We start from the raw sequence: 15,621 nt of genomic DNA on the forward strand, positions 1-15,621 counted from the left end.
ACTATCACAGATGTTGACTTTTGAAATGTGCGCTAACAACAAGCCAGACACCACCTCGCCCTTTAACCTGGAGGATGAGCCATCCATGATGGTTGATAGTTGAAATTGAGGGGCCTCCCATATTGACTTTGTTATTTTCTCTGCAGAGAATGTGCAGACATTAGGGATTATTAATATTAATACTATAAGGTAAAGACCCTACAGTAATACAGAGAAAACCTCCAACAATCAAATTAACTCCTATGAGCTGTTGTTGCATTTGGCAACAAAACATCCTTTTAACAGGAAGAAACATCAGGCTGAACCAGGCTCAGGGAGGGCTGGCTATCTGCTGTGACCGCTTGGGGTGAGAGAAGGAAGACAGGATAAAAGACATGCTGTGGAAGAGAGACAGAGATTAATAATAACTAATGATTAAATGCAGATAGGTGTATAAACAGTGTTAGTGAAAAGAGGTGAGTGGAGAAGAAACACTCTGGGAAACTTGCAGCGGCCTAGGCTTTTTGCAGCATAATTAATGGAGGACTTCAGGGTCACCTGATCCATCCTAACTATGTGCTTTCTCAAAAAGGAACACATCAAGCCAAATCCAAAGCAGAGAGGGTGTCTGTTTCCTGAATCCAAGCTGGGTGTGGGTTCCACAGAAAGCACAGAAAGGCTTTGCCTCCCATTCTGGATTCACCATGGAGACAATAAACTAAAGCATTAAGTTCATTATAAGTGAGCTCGGGTCTGAAGAGGCTTAAAATGTTTTTTGTTTAGTTTTTTCTTTGATTGGTAAATCTTTAAGTTACAGAAAGTGTAAAATCTATGTGGGTTTTTTCTCTGGAAAGCTTCTATGTGCAAGCTAATCTCGTTGGGTAATGAAACATGCAACATATAATTGATGAGGCAGACCAAAATCAGACCCCTTCTTGCCTGCAGACAAAGATACATGTTTCTTATCATCGTATTTTAGTGCTCAAGCTCTACCATGATTGCACACAAAAGCAACAGGACCCTCTTAGAACTAATGTATTCAGATTACAGGCAATTATGGCTTATTACCATTTTGTGGGGGAAGCGGGGCTCATTTGCAGTATTTGTTCGGTGGTTGTCTAATACCGGGAAAGGGAGGGGAGCCGGGCATTTCCCCTCCGTGCAAGCTGTGATGCTGCAAGAGAAGCATGTAGCATGGCTCAGATATTAATGACTCATTTCCCCCTCACCTGGAAGACGAAAGTAGAGCTAATCCAGATACTTCAGTGCTAATAGCCCCACTAAATCACTTTTGCATTTACTTTGTGGCTTGTTGTCTTTTTGGAGGATATGGAAAAATCAATCCATGGCGCGGTGCTCAGACAAGGACCATTTTCTCACGTTTGAACCTATTTTCGATCCTATCTCTTTGTTGCTAGTCTGTTGACACTCTGATTACACATCTACATTTTTGTTCTGGTTGGTAATGACAGGAGTATTCACTTCTCGTCACCAAACACAACACCGGGACCTTCTGCGCCACTTTCATGTTGCACGGCTTGCATTCCATGTTTCCCCGCTCCAATTATACACACAGGCTCAAAGAGACCCCCTTTTCTTTCGCGCTCTCCCATTTGATCATTTTTTCTTTTTTTTTGTTTAACGCCACTATCCTGCAAGCAATCATAATGCAGTTTGTCTCTGAAGTGGCAACTGGTGGAGCTAAAGGAGGCAAATATTTAGATTCGAAGCTGTCACGGCTGGGTGCTGTTTACAAGAAATGCTGTCATCTCAGATACTCCGACTTGTGAAATCGTTGCGCCAGTCAAAACTGCTGAACGAGCAAATGTGAAATTGTCTGGCTTTTGGGGATGAGCTTTATTACTCGCCGGGCTAAGGAGAAACAGATTCTAATCAATGCCACTCTAATGCAATTGGCTGAAGAGCCAAAACAGCCTAAGCTTGGGCGGCTTTTGGAAAAAACTGGGTATCGAGAGGTTTTGCCTCAGCTGTCTTCTTCTGGTGAGAGAATGGTTGTTAATGGTCGCCTCGCTGACTTGCCAGAAAAAAAGGTGCCAAATGACAGCCACTTACTGGCTAATACACCATGCTGTCAAACTTAGCATCCTTCCTGTGAAACCATTCGCCACAAGAAATGTGAAGCATGAAAGGGTCACTGTGCAGAGCGCTGGTCCTTTCCTCTGGACTCGCCGTTTCTGCCGCTGCGCGATGGAGTCCGCCGCGGTATATTTAGGCGTACGGTTTGGGACAGGAAGAGGGGGAAGCGCTGAGGTTATTTGATTGCTTCATTATGGTCATATATATGGCCATATATTTATGTATACTTTGTTATGTATGTTATTACATGTACACCAGTGAGTGTTTGTTTGTTTGTCTGCGTATGTTTGCGTGTGCACGTCTGTGTGTGTACGTGTGTGTGCGTGTGTGACTCAGTCAAAAAGGCTCAGTGTTTAGACCACCCTGAGAGCTGGGCTGAGTGACAGCATGGGCCTCAAGACTCTTGCAACACACACACACACACTCACAAAGGCGCACACACTCCGGCACATACAGTGCTCAAACACACACGTCAGCGAGCTCATTTTTCAACGTGTTTTCTAGTCTATTAATGGTCTCATGACCAAATACATATCGCGCTCCAAAGCAAACATGCTGTATTAAAATTGAATAAATCACTCTGGGGTCAGGAGGGAACACAAACTTACTGCTGTTAGCACTGTGCCACCTAGCAGCATCGCAGCAGATGCTGCCCGTTAGGCTGTGCCTGCAGTTGAAAGCGTAATGCTGGACACCACTGAATCAGTGATTTTAAAGAAGAAAGCCAGGTTCTTTCCATCTGTGAATTTGAATGATTACATAAATATGACGATGACATGAATGCTAAATGAAAATTAATTGTTAGTTATTTTCAGACCATTTTGACTAAAATTTCCCATTAGTCACCTGTCCTTTCTCTCTTCTTTTCCTTTTTTTTTTTGGTTTTTTTGCATATCAGAGATGGAGGCACGAGTCCAAGTATGCACCACAATGAAGTGCTCTTTTTGCTCACAGTGTGTGTTTAGGCCTCCAGTCAAAATCGGGTCCTGCTGTGATGTTGTCATTCATATCAAAGCCTTTTTTTTTTTCTTCTTAACAGCTAATTAGTAGCTGTTGGACCTGGTGTCTGTGGGCCGACCCCCTGTTATGTTGAATACAAACACCACATAGACTGGTGATGTCGCAAGGGGGGGGTGTAAATTCATTTTACAATGCGACAACACTGATAAAGTACATTTAATTAAATGTACAGTGGGAGAAATCATTATTTAAAACCCTGCCTGTGAATTTTCTAAGTTTGCAAACTTAGAACTCTCAAATTTTTTACAGTAGTTTCATTTTGATGAGCACTTTCTGCCGAGACCACTTTGGTTCAATGGTAAACTTAGTACGGGCCTGTACATCTGCCTTCTTGAGATTTCAATCCATTACACTGTAGTGGGTTATCAATGGTGTCTGAAGGCAGCTGGGACTGTGGTCATCCCGTGTAGTTTTTGGCTGGTCCACCAACTTTCTCATAGTCATCATCACCCCATAAGGAAAGATCTTGCATTGGAGCTTCAGACTGAGGGCATCAACATGAAACTACTATAAAAATAAGCAAATTCACAAATTCAGCAGGGGGTCAAATAATTATTTCTCCCCTTGTCGGTGAAAGCAATGAGGTTTTTTTTCCTTCTATCAAAATCTAAGAAGAGTCTTTTTGTCCACTTAAGCAAAGACCACTAAAGAATATGCCTCCTTTGTATTCGCAGTGAGCCTTCAAGTTGGAACACACATATTCAAGAGTATCAGCATGTTTTCATATGTCATGTTTAATGCAGGTGGCACAGTGGTTAGGACTTGTGTCTCATGGCAAAAAGGTTCCAGATTGTCACCTGCTGGCCAGCTGGAGTTCTCCTGTGTGGAGTTTACATCCTCTGCATAGTCCCTGGATTCTCCAGCTTCCTCCCCCAGTCCAAAGACATGCTTGTTAGATTATCTGATAGTCTCAGATTGGCTGTATGTTTGAACGTGAGTAAGTGTGGCTGTCTGTCTCTATGTGTTAGCCCTGCAATGGACAACCATTCTGATCAGGGTGTACCCCACCTCTCGCCCGGTGATACTTAGTGATAGCCCTCCCCCATGACCATAAACTGGATAGTTAAGAAAATGCTTCCTCCTGATCTTTGCATTGATGATATAAAGTCTTGTGCTCATTATAGAAACTGCCAGCAACCTAAACTGCATTCATTTGTACGCAGTGTAATCTTTCCCACAACTCATCCCATACAGCTTTCATTCATTTACTCTATGTTAGCATGCATGCTTTGACAACGCTCAAATGTCATATCAGATGTAACTAACTAAAATCAAACTTGTCAGGCAAAGTTGCAAGTTGTCCAAATTTCTGTGAGACTTGCTCACAGACTTGCTGTGCCGGTGGTGACTTCAGGACACTGTACCCTCGTAATGCCTTATCCTGTGGATTTCTGAAAGGAAAGTGGAAAAAGGCTGGAAATGTCGATGAACTTACTGGAATAAGTATAGTCCCTGTATATTTACAGTGACAATGACATAGTTAAAGAATCACCAGCTGTCATGGATCTCTGATAACTACAAATTGTCAAGAGAAAGTTGAGTTAAAAACATTTGATCAGTCAAATCATCCATGATTGCCGTGAAATTACAGTAGAGTTTAGCCTTCTGCTAAGCAGTGAGTGTGTATATTACATCGACCAGTAAAGCTGTACTTAAACTGTCCTGTAATTTTCATCAGTGCATCAATGCTTTACATTATTTTTGATTGATGTGTGACTCAGTCTAAGAAAGAACTAAGAAGAGTTCAGCAGAATTTGCAGTTTGTGGTAGCAGGAAGGGAAGGCAGTAGATACGTTGGCTTGCTGGTTGGCCGGCAGACTGAATAAGGACATCAAAGAGGACGACGCCAGCATTCATGATTAAAAGCAGGGGCCACAGTAATGTCTGGATGGGCCATTTAAAACTAATGAGGGAAAATAAATAGAGCCATTGCCATTGGCATGAGTAAGTGGAATGTGCGAAGTGCATGTGTGTGACCATGCAGTGTGTATTCTGTATATACATACGGATGGATGACAAAGGAAAACTGACTCCACAGTGTTGTGCTGGAATGGGTTGGGTCCTGCTTGTCCCCTTACAACAAAGGGTCATTGCAAATCAATGCAAATTTGTTTGGAGTGATTACTTTTATCCTTTGATGAAGTTTTTCCGTCATAAAGGAAGTGGACTTGTTTGGGATGGCCTTACCACAGTCCATTTGCCACACAGGAGGGTCCCTGAATGGTTTGATAAGTATGGAAATGATGTGAATCGTTTGTTAGGGCCTTTGGAGTCACATCTATCATATCTTAGCCAGAAATGAACACAGATAGGAAAAATCGTGACCAGTGTTAGAGCGCACTCTCCATCTCTATCATTGAGGATCACGTAAGAGTATTTTTCTGTCCCGGTGGCTTCACTAAGACACCGACTGTTTTTTCTTCTTTTCATTTGTCACCCATCTGTGTGAGCAGCAAGGTTTGAAGGACAAGTTTGTGGATGTTAGCGGTCAAATCACAGATGTGACCAAGCGCTTGACTTTGGGCTAAAGTTTCTGTGACACGGCTTCCCAACAACTTCAAAGGAATCGTCTAGAATCTGAGACGAAATGCTGACAACTAATGTCAGCCCGACTGATGCGTGTCATTGCCTGTAAGATCTGTTTTTCACCTCGGAGATGATCCGTGCAGATCGTTATCGTCACAACAGTTTAATCAGAATTGACTCACCCCTTACTGCTGCGCCTGTTTTGCTACTGTGTGTGGTACGCTCGGAGCGACGTAGGCAGGAGGCATTTCGTTTTTGTGAATGAGTCATGGTACTTTGGATCGTTTGTCCTATCTTCATGTTCCTGTGATGCATACAAATCAGAGCACGCGCACAGAGTGAGGCGTATGACAGTAAGTGGAAGTGAAGCACTGATATGGGCACATCAGTGCAGGGAGAATACGTGGGTCCGACAACAAAGCTGGTTCATCAAAGGTGAAGGCTATTGTTACCAGTGTCTACGTCAGGGGTGACGTCAGTGCTCAATGTGTTGCAGGCATTTATTAGTCATCATAATTGGTTGTATTTACTTCCAAGAAGCAAACTAATAGCTAGGAACTCCTGCGCTTTGTTCATATTTTTCTTTGATTTGAAAATACTTCGTTTTTCTCCGCTGCTTGTGTTTCTTTGACTGCATTTTTCGCTTTCTTCTACAATAATTTATATTTGCCTTTCTTCTCATTTTCTAATTTGCAGTCCTCTTCGTCTTTGTCTCCTTTTTTTCCCCTTGTTGTCATCATCTTTTCCATGTTCAAAGGCATAGGCACAGGCTGCCGAGCTCCTAAAACAAGCCATAATTTTCTCTGTTGATAATCCAAGTGCTTGGCTGGGTGATAGTACAAAAAAAGCCAACCCATCTTAACGGATTCCAGGCCGCTTTCACAATGTGACTTTTTTTTTTTATTATTACAAGTTGCATTTAGCGTCAGAGTTGAGTTATTTCTCAATGCAGTGCTCTTCCAAGATCTAATGGACAATTATCTATGGAGGAGAAGTTAATGGGTGTCTCATTTCACAAAGTCCTCAGTTATTTATGTCAATGAGCACCATTGTGTGGAAACGTGGCAGACCCGTGCTAACCGCTCGACTTGTTTAGATTTTCTCTATGGAATCCCACACCCATTGTAAGCCAGCAATAACCACAAGACTAATGTGTGTGTGTGTGTGTCTGCATGTCAGTGTTTGAGTGCTTTTGAATGTGCAAGCTGAGCGTGTGCATATGACAGTGTATAGATCGGTGTAACATAAATGCATGCACATGATGAAAGTGTGTACTGACAGACAAATCTTGATACACGTGCTCTCACACACACACACACACACACACTGGCCACCCCAGTACACACAAACCCATATAAACAGACATCCTGCCTCCCACATACACCACACACACACTCACCACAGACACTTACATAAGCAGAACTGTAGACCTACCACCACATACTCAGACACCCCCCCATCCCCCACCCTCAGCATCTCCCCCCCATGCACACACACACACACACAGTACCAACGACCCACTACCAACATCAACACCATAAGGCTCGGGCTTGATGACATCATGGCCTGGATGACAGCACGTCTTCCAGCCCTATTAGTCTGATTGTAGGTGGCTCCGCCGCAATGATTTATGGGTAAATATCCATAGTCTCTGCTGTGTTGATTTATGAGCCATGTTTTGGTCCCTTTGGTCCCCCGACCACAAGATCTGGGAGGGGGAATCCTATACAAATAATGACATTATAAAACTGGAGACAGTGAGGTAAAAGGGGGAGAAGACCCAGCCTGTCACTCGCTCATCACCCAGCATGGCTGACGTGCTCTGATTGGTCAGTGAAATCAGGAATCACAACGCACATGTGCAACAACAGCAGTGATTTTGCACCATGTTTCCCCATCTGCACATGCGTACCTTTCCAACTAGCTGTCGCTTTTCATCTTTCAGTTCTGTCCATTTGTTCTGCTGTTAATATATCTGCCTGTCCGGTGACATCTGTTTCCCTTCCCTTTTTATTTCTGTCATAGAAGTGTCTGAGTTTTTTAAGAGCCCTAATAATTCTGTCTAACAGCACAGTGGAAAATGATTAGCACAAGAAGGAACGCACTCTCCGCATCCTCACCCTTGCATTCGACTGAGTATATTTTTCTTTGTATTTTGTTAACAGCCCTGTAAATTATTTGAACTGTTTTGGTTTATGAGACGCTTGTTTAAACTCCAAAACACCTGTCAAGAAACTGTATTTTTGAACCATCTTCTGGGTATAATGAGACCAAAAATTCTGACCTATTTTTCTCAGCTTTACCACACATTGCTTCTCTTTCCTGTCTGACAATTTCGATCTAAGTTGTTTCCTTTCGTTTTAAACTCAACCTCCTTTTCACCTTCTTGACCTTTGTTTTTTTTTTTCCCCTAGCCAAACGCAATGCGTAGGAGGCTCCCGGCTGCTAATGGACTGGGAGCCTCTAATTGGGTTGTGCTTTGTTGCCATAGCATGCAGAATTTTTATCCTCCGAATCTGCCAACTGATCGCGCACAAAAAAGCACAGCAGTTACAGCTCTACATGTCCTAAAAGTCACAGCTTGGCTAATTTGAAGGCCAATTATTGGTTGTTGGACACAGCGTTGGACATGAAACTGTTTGTGCATTTTTATTTATGTGGCACTGTGAAATGTTCCAAGTGATAAAGCTGCGGTAATGAATGTCTTTCTACTTTCTCTACACAGATTAGAGTGCTTTTATCACTCCATCAGCAGCAAATATATCGTACAGCAAATCAAATCAACTTTTAAACACACATTTCAACATATCCAGCAGAAATACTCCAAATTTAGGTCTGACTAATTACTATTTGTCGTATTTTCTTTAAACTGTCACTGGGAGGCTTGCGGGGGCATGGAGTGTGTCGCGAAGCCAGCTGTCACACTTTCTCCCACAAGGTTGCACAGGAGTGATTTACTAAAGGGCTACCAGGAACCCACTGAGAGCCCTTAAAGGATGTTGCTAAATGTGAGTTTGGAGGTGTACAAGTATGACAGCGAGAGGTGTGCGCATTTGCATTCGCGTGTATTGTGTGTGTGAGATATTGTTAGAAAAGCTTCACTTGACTGGCAGGTGTTTGGACAACCTCCTACGGCCCCCTCAGTGGTGCGAGCGGGTTGCTTGCCTCTCCTCTAGTCTCAGAGGCTGAAATTGGCAGGTGTTTTTTTGGGGGGGGAGTAAAACAAGATGGGGTGGAGGGGGTGGAGGGACACAATGGGAAATGGAAGGATAAAAAAAGAAAGTATGACAGTATTTCCTGCGTGGCCTTTCAGAACATTGCCAATATGGTTGACTTTTCCAACAGCTATGAGTAATGTTCACTATTCAGCTCGGGTGGCAGAGTGCTTACAGTGCTCACCTAGACAATGAGGTGGCAGAGATTTGTGTGTGCCCACAGCCACAGGCACTGAAAACACACAGTGAGTCAGAGTACACCATGCACACACGCACATATATGCTCTGTCTCCTACATTTACATTTATATGGCGTTTAATTTCTCTCATGAGCGAGGCAAACAATAAAAATTCTCACGAGCAAATATTATTTCGCACGAGCAAGGATTTACTGCCGCTTGCACAACCCTCGCACACATGTAGAGCTTAGCAGCCAAGTTCACAAGTTTTCTACTGGGTGAATGCGAAAGGCCATGCAGGGTCTGTAACCAAGTCCACTCTCTTTGAAGGTATACTGTGCTTGCACAAATTGGGGGTGGGAAAACTCACCCCCTTCGTGTTATCCTGTCATACATGATCTCATATTTGTTATGATGCATTTATCTTAAAGCTAGAATTATTAATAAGAGTGTGCATCTGGAATTAGAAGTGTAATTACAGCCAAAGTGTGGGTAAACAAGCTGCTCAAGCAGAAATGTCTTAGAATTTCCCAGAGAATCCTCCAGCTTTTGACAATTGTTCATGATCAGTAATCCACAGGTAGCTGCCGCTTAATGGTTCACAAGAAACAACAAAAGAAAATGTCCCAACTGATATCTAATCTTTAAGACCGAAAGCGATATTTGATGATTTAAGAATGCGTGCTTGTGGCGTTCCAACAGGTTAATTTGCAGAGTGCCCTCTAGTGGTCAAACTATATATCATCGACATTCATAACACAGTTGAAGGGTGTTTCTCCTGTCCTTTTATTACTCTTTGAATTTTTGTAAATATAGATAGCTCAGCAAATGGCTAAAAGTAGTCTGATAATATGGGCCAACTGATACTCTCAATGGATAATTTGGGATATATCCATCAATTTTTCTACCACTCAACCATTCAGGGTTGCATGGGGCCTGGAATTTGCCCCAGATGGGGTGCAGGATGGGTACAGCCAATTCTGAATCACAAATTAACTTAGCATGGATGTCATTGGACTGTACACAGTCCACAACAAGCCACCAGGTTTGAACCCAGGACTTTGTTGCTAAGAGGAAACAGTACTGAGCCACTGAACCATCTTGTCCTCAAGTCCCCATCTTCCAAAATGATTTCAAACTTTTGTAGCTAAAGTTGTAAATCAATGATGTATGACCATTATGGTATTAAAAGTAACCATTCATTGGTTTCCGCCTCCAAACTGTCTAAAGTCAGACTGATGTGGAGGCAGAGGTTTATCCCATCCAACACTCACCAAGCAAAACATCTTGTGAGCCTGGTTGGTGCTTTATACATTCATCCAGCCTATTTTGCAAATAGCGGTGAATAACACTTACATGTACCTTTACGTACATACAAAAACTTAACCAAAACAGCTAAGGACAATGTAGATTTTATTACTGTACTGATTTATATCAACATCAACCAGAGATAAGTCTTAAGCATGGTGGTGGCGTTTGCTATAATATTTTGTTTAGACATGCAGGTTTCCATGTCTCTAAAGCCATTTCCATGCAAGCTCTTTGGACAATGTTGAGTTTAAGACATAGCAGGAAATGGTCTACTTCCAAGTGATTGGTCCAAGGGACCTGCCTGGAGGAGCCCAGCACACATGATGCCCGCTTGCTCGCTGTGACTCCATTGGGTTATTATCTTCGCCATTCTCGCATCAGTGCAAATTAGTGCCACGGGCAATCACTTTGTATTTTGTACCAGAGAGCTGGTAAAGATTCCATCAGACGTCTGTTCTCACATTCACCCACATCCGGTGGGTAATTTCTGCAAGTTCAAGCCTGTAATGCATGTTTAAAGATGGCTAAATAGTCTTGAACAATTCCTTTAAACTCTGGGTCAAGAAGTCACCACTGTGTGTCCTGCAGATGTCATACATGATGCATTGCCAGACACATTTCCCCCCAAAATCTGAAGAAAAAAACAAAAATCTAATCTAACAACAGAAGAACTTAAGGAATACTATATATGTTCTTTCAGAGAATAACCTACATCTGTAATAGAGATGAAACAAATAACTTAATATTTGAGTTATACATGCTTTTCTGTAGTCCTGCTGGCTACTGTGAGTGACTTACAATTGATTCTTTAGAATAAAAGCCAAAGGACTCATCTTAAATCAATACAGATAATGTAACAGTGATGACACACAGTAAATGAGGCTTTCTGGTTAGTGGGGTTCGGTGAGTTGCTAGTGTCATTCCTGCAGGGATTGCCTTGAGAATATTACAAGCCAGTAAGTTCAGTGTGAGTCAGTGGCATGTGGGAAACACCAGTTATTAGTTTAAGCAATAAAGGAAGTGGTGATTCTCAACCCTGACTCAGAAACATTGTCTTTTTAGTTATATTATTAATCATGTGTAGTGGTGAGAAACTACGATCGATAGATTGATAGATTGATTAAAAGACAGGTCCTTTTTTTTGTTAACAAGGCGGGACAGTAGCACCACACTGCGATAGAGATAGGCTAGATAACATATTGCAAACAGAAAAACAATTGATTTAAACAGTTTATCAGCTTTAGAAACCTGTGTACTTCAAAAGCAAGATTTATGGGGGGGTTGGGGTAAAGTACTCAGACAGATAACAAACTAATTGCTGTTGACTTGAGCTCTCAGTTGTTCTTTCAAACATCACTGCAGTGCTGTATGAATAGAACAATGTCTTAATAAAACAGAAAAAAAGGGTGAGCAAATGTGCACACAGGAATTCTCTAAAATCCGTTGTCCATGTAGAGTATTTACAGCAAATCCTCTGAGTGTGCTGCAGCTCCAGGTTGCACTCAGTTCCCCCTAAAAGAAAACAAGGAAGTGCACCTGCTATGTGAGATCTCCTCTCCTTGTGCATATCTCTCAACTACCTCCCCTCCTGCAAATCGTCCATCCTTCTCTTTAGGCTACGCTGTGTCATGAGCATTTACCCCCCCAACCACCACCACCTATTCTCTCACTCTTCCCCCCACCCTCCTCTTCCGTCCTCCCCTTCACACTGTGTGCCGAATTGGAGAAGCTTATCGCCTAGCAACTACAATTAAAGTACAACAAGTCAGTGGTGGTAGCAGCCACCACTGGAGCAAGCTTCGCAAACCTTACGTGTGACCAAAAGCTTCAGACGGCAAGACAGGAAAACAGAGAGAGTTGAACAGCGAGGGGGAGAAACAGAGCTAAAGAGTTGAAGTTGAACAGGTGAACGGCAATCGGAGTCGGCGCAGTGAGGACCTCGGGTTTGGGAAACAAGTGAGAAGCAACACAGGGAGAGTGGGAATAGCGTTCTCCGACTGGGTTTACTGGGTTGGACTCAGCAGGTATGTCAGTATCTGTGTGTTTGGGAATAGTGCATATAGATTTTGGAAATATAGTTTGCCAGCTCCTTGTGCATTTGTACTTTATGTGTAGTTCATGTTTCACTCTTTTTTTCTTTTGCTAATGAGGAAATATTTAGAGATAAACATGTCTGTGCTTTTGAGACATTTAGAATATGGTGTGAATGTGATTTACCAGCAGAAACCAGGGGGTGCTGGGTACTGTAAAGGTATGTGCTCACACACCTTCCTATTCAAACACGCTGCTGAGATATTGATTTTTTTTTTAACTGGTTGCTTGTTTTGTATTTATTGCTATCAGACTCCTGGCCGCTCCGTGTGGTCTCTTTCTTATCAGTAATTACAGCACCTTTATGCACAGCTGACAGGAAAAGCCAGATGAATTTCTTCCATACATTCCAGAAATAGTCAGCAGTTGTCAGGTGCATGCTGCTCCTGTTGATGTAGGCTGAAGGTTTGGTAAAGGAGTGGTGATTATAACTCATCAGTCTGTATTTTACCTCAGCTGACTGCTGGTGATGCTTTCTGTGGCTACAGGGAGAAAGAGGTGAGCAGGTGCAGACTGAGCGACTCATTGTTTGACTGATTTTATTTGTTCGTTTTTTTTCTTATGCTAAATTTCAGGTACTTAAAGTAAAACTAATGAGCAGCCAAGATGAAACAATAAAAGTGCAATAGGGACATTGAACGGATGCTGTAATGCCTCAAATACGAGGGATGATCCTTCTACTCTTACTTTCAGTGTGCTTGAACATTGATTTGAAGATTTAAAAGTGGCAATCTAATGTTAAAAAATAGGAATATGAGTACAAAATACTAATATCGTGCAATGCTGTAGTGATATTCGTGTGCAGACAATTTAGCTGCGAGTCATTAATGTTCTAAGGTTCTAAAATAGCCCTCCTTCACCCCCTGCAGAGCTGTCTTTCCAATGATGCACACCCACCTGCCCTCATCCCTCTTGGGAGAGTGGTACTACCTGAAGGCACTGTGGGCGAGCTGGCAGGTGAAAGGTTAATCTCTCCGTGTGGCGTATCCTGTCCCCTCCAGGAGGATGAAACTTGTATGCAAACATGTATGCACAGAGAATTCAGAGGCTGGTCAAAATGTCACAGCAGTGAGCACATAAAAGCACGCACACTCATATCCACACACTCTGAGCGCCAGAGTAGAAAAGTCACTGGCTGGTCAAAATGTCAGCTCACATAAAAGCACACACTCGCACACACACACACTCAAAAAAGAAAGAGAAAAGCACTTCTCTCTGATGTTCAGGTTGAGATTAAAAGGAAGGGGAAGCTTTTTTCAAACGTTTGCATCTTTTTGAGCTTCACAAAGCAAACTGATTGTTTGTGTTGTTTGCATTTAAGACAGTTTAGATAAAAAGTAAAATCACCACCTTTATTCTTCAGCACAGCCTGAACTTTTCTAGCTTTCTTTTAATATCTCTAAGTAGTCTTCAGGAATAGTTCTCCAGGCTTCTTTCTTTTCTGTTCTGTGTCAAGATGATCTCACACTGCTTCAATAATGTGGAGGTCCGGGCTCTGGCGAGGCCAATCCATCACTGATAGTGTTTGTGTTGCATTAGGGGTGTGTTTGGAATCATTGTGATGCTGAAAAATGAAGCCGGTGCCAATCAGACACTCACAGATTGTATTGCAGGGTCGATTGCTGGTTCAAACCAAAAATATCAGATTTGGATTAAATGAGTTTTTGTTCGATATGGAATATGTGAACCTTTTCTCCCTCTATCCTGTCCTTAAAAATGTCTTCTTAACAGCCATCTTTACACTGAGACTATTTCTGATGAGGCTTCGGCTAATAGTAGATAGCTCAAATGAAGGGCCAGATCTCTCAGGTTTCTGTGTGGATTTTATTCCCTGTTTTATAATAGCATGACTTTCGGATACTGTTTATCTGCTGTAAATAGTTTTTCAGGCCTGCCACTTCTTCTATTGTCCTCCAGTTTTCATCTTTTTATCTTTTTATGCCAAGATACATCAAGCTTTCAGCTTAAAGTTTCTTCAGAATAACCTTGTTGGGCAAAAATACTGTTTTATGGCTGTCAGACTCTGTTATTGAGTTTGTCTAGATTTAACTAAAGAAATTAGAAATTTGTTCTTTGCTAAGTTGTCTGTTATGTGTAGACACAACACTTATTTGTCCCTTCGATTGGGTGCTTTTTTATGCCCAGGTCAATGTTAAGTGGATTAACAGTAAGTCCTGAGAAAATGGTCAGGTACAAGGACCAGACTGAAAATGAGTGAAAAACAAGCCAAATTTCAAAGAAAATCTTTGGTAAAACTTCAAAAAGCCTAGAGAGCTGTTGCTCAAGACCACCTTAAGAAATTGCAAGAAAGTCTGGCTCTTTAAAAGCAAAACATAAAGAACTGACAAGTGTCTCAAGATGCACAGTAACATGTTCTTCCTATAGGTGAACTTGCACACTTACAGTCTTTTGGTTCAAACTTGACTTGAGTTCACTGAGTTTCCATTGTCTGTGGTATCTATAGTAACTACAGTGCCGTAGGAAACAGGTGATGTCACCTGTTCACAAGTGAAATTGATCCACTGATTTCAGATAGATTTGTTTTGGAAATGATGGATTTTGTATCAGACAATGTTCTTAAGAATGTTAGACTGAGCCTTGTACCCATTATGTTTAGTATTGTAGTGTATTAACCTGCTAGCATTATCTTTAAGTGGATCTTGGATATTAGAGCAATTTTAAAGCTCATTTTAAAGCTCTCTTCAGCAATGTAATACATTGAGGGGTTTTTTAAAATTTCCAGAAGACAGAAACATTTCCTTGTACTCCCCTGTGATTATACCACAGAGAATAGATGGGTCAAATTTAAATGCAGTGGGTTTAAGTGTGTTGACTGACAGTATTTGTTCGCTCGACTCGCTCAGGGCGTTCAGATTCTCCACTTTTTTCTCCACAGTGCTTTTAACATTTAAAAAGTCCAGATTAGTATCTTTCCCAAAGGTAAATATGCAAAATAGCAACAAAATTTCACTCCAACATTGTCTACAGCTTAAGGCCAGTTGTTTGTGTTTGTGTGCCGGTATTTCTGTGTATGCGCTGTCTCAGCATGCATCTCCTTTGAGTGCAATACACCTCAGAAGGATGCAGACAGCAGGGTTTATAGACGTGCGCTATAGATGTGTTTCGTGTCATTGTGTGTGGCTTTGCCACAGGGATACATTCAAACATCCCCCGTTGAGGCGAGCCGGCGGGGTGTATTCGTTT

The 15,621-nt window shown here is 42.0% G+C and overlaps 1 protein-coding gene across 5 annotated transcripts in view; it reads left to right on the forward strand.

Moving 5' to 3' along the window:
• The window catches only part of ankfn1b (ankyrin repeat and fibronectin type III domain containing 1b), a 160,271-nt gene that overhangs the window by 83,774 nt on the left and 60,876 nt on the right, over window positions 1-15,621 (forward strand). Inside the window, exon 1 of one of the 5 annotated variants that reach the window (XM_019362709.2) lies at window positions 12,109-12,350. The exons of the other annotated variants lie outside the window; for them this stretch is intronic. The gene's annotated coding sequence lies outside the window, so the exon portion shown is untranslated. Of the gene's footprint in view, window positions 1-12,108; window positions 12,351-15,621 lie in introns of those variants that run through there. 5 annotated transcript variants of the gene reach the window in all.

The sequence above is a fragment of the Oreochromis niloticus genome, linkage group LG8 (genome assembly GCF_001858045.2).
Source record: "Oreochromis niloticus isolate F11D_XX linkage group LG8, O_niloticus_UMD_NMBU, whole genome shotgun sequence".
In the NCBI taxonomy this organism is placed as follows: Eukaryota; Metazoa; Chordata; class Actinopteri; order Cichliformes; family Cichlidae; genus Oreochromis; species Oreochromis niloticus.